At 38.4% G+C, this 1,358-nt stretch overlaps 1 long non-coding RNA gene across 1 annotated transcript; it reads right to left on the bottom strand.

Moving 5' to 3' along the window:
- Nucleotides 1-462: 462 nt before the first annotated feature.
- Nucleotides 463-907, bottom strand: LOC121963145. Its single transcript, XR_006107201.1, has 3 exons — nt 795-907; nt 650-668; nt 463-553 (listed from the first exon to the last, which is right to left on the bottom strand). It is a non-coding gene; the product is annotated as an uncharacterized LOC121963145 (long non-coding RNA).
- Nucleotides 908-1,358: the final 451 nt, after the last annotated feature.

Raw genomic sequence — 1,358 nt, 5'->3', positions numbered from 1 at the left:
AAACAACAGACACCAAAAAGCTACAGACACTAAAATACCACAAAGACATAAAATAACCACAAGGAGACATAAAGACACTAAATTACCACAAAAAGACACAGAAACCACAAAAAGATGCATAATGACAACAAAAAGATACAAAACATTGAAAAAAAGAGACAAAACTACCCCAGAGTCTGTGTCTTATGTAGGAGAGATGGTGGGGCCTTTTGCCTATCTGGGGGCCCCAGGGCCCAAAATGTCATAATCCACCCACGAAGTGTTCACTGTATGTGTGGAGGTTATAACATGGAGGTAAAACTTGTAATTAAAATAGTAATTCTTGCACAATTTCTCAAAGATGTTAAAGAAATAAAAAAGTACAATCTATTGCTATTTTCCATAAAAAACCACAGCAGCATTATTGTGTGTGTGTGTGTGTGTGAGTGTGTGTGTGAGTGTGTGTGTTGCACTGTGACAGTCACCTGTCTGATGCTGTTGGTGATGAACCAAACCATGAAAATCCGTGAACACACTTGAACCCCGGTTACAATGACAGAAGTCCTCACAATCCCTGCAGCAGAACAAAAGAGTGAAAAAATAAACTCTTTACAGCTGCAGAGGTTGTCGGCACGTAAGAGTATTTTAACAAGTAAAAATCATCACATACCGATTGCACAATGTCCCACCTGTAAGTGGGACAAAATACATAGAAACAAGTTGAATCACTATCATTTCTCACAGTAATGGTGTTTTATCAGGTCATGCAACAACTGCACGGATGCAGGTGACATCTCCTCCACTCAGATTCTTACCTCAACTAAAGCAAAGGTCTGGAAAAACTTGAGTGTCCTTGCTATACTTCTGTACAGGCCCTTGTGTGTGCCTTTCATGATGTAGAAGCGAATCATTGCCATGGCCAAAACCAGCCACCTGCAGAGACAGACAAACAGGTGATATTACACAAAGGCAACACTTTAGTGTGAGATGGATGGTTTATTTTATCCTGTGGCCAAGTACTGATACAAGACAATCTAATGATGGTTGAAATTTAAAATCATGTTATTCAGCTCTGCACTTGTGCAAAGTGTAGCTATTTCTGTGCTCAGCCTCTAAATCTGCTGCATCATCTCACAGCTTTAGTCTTATCCAAAACTTCTAAATCAGATTCCCACACCTTTCATTGCTTCAGTTAAGGGACTAAAGTACAGCAGAAACCAGATATTCTTTGCAGTTTTCTTTAAAAGTCAATGTTGCAGCATAAAATACCACCTCATGATTTTTTCCGCTTTCTATTTGTTTTTATTGCATATTATGGTTGTTGCTTCTTATAAACTTGTTTTATGCTTTTTTTGCACTTTGGTTTTCACTTTTGTTGT

Source organism: Plectropomus leopardus, unplaced genomic scaffold, assembly GCF_008729295.1.
Source record: "Plectropomus leopardus isolate mb unplaced genomic scaffold, YSFRI_Pleo_2.0 unplaced_scaffold10047, whole genome shotgun sequence".
Taxonomy (NCBI): domain Eukaryota; kingdom Metazoa; phylum Chordata; class Actinopteri; order Perciformes; family Serranidae; genus Plectropomus; species Plectropomus leopardus.
This window is presented reverse-complemented; position numbering and strand designations above follow the sequence as displayed.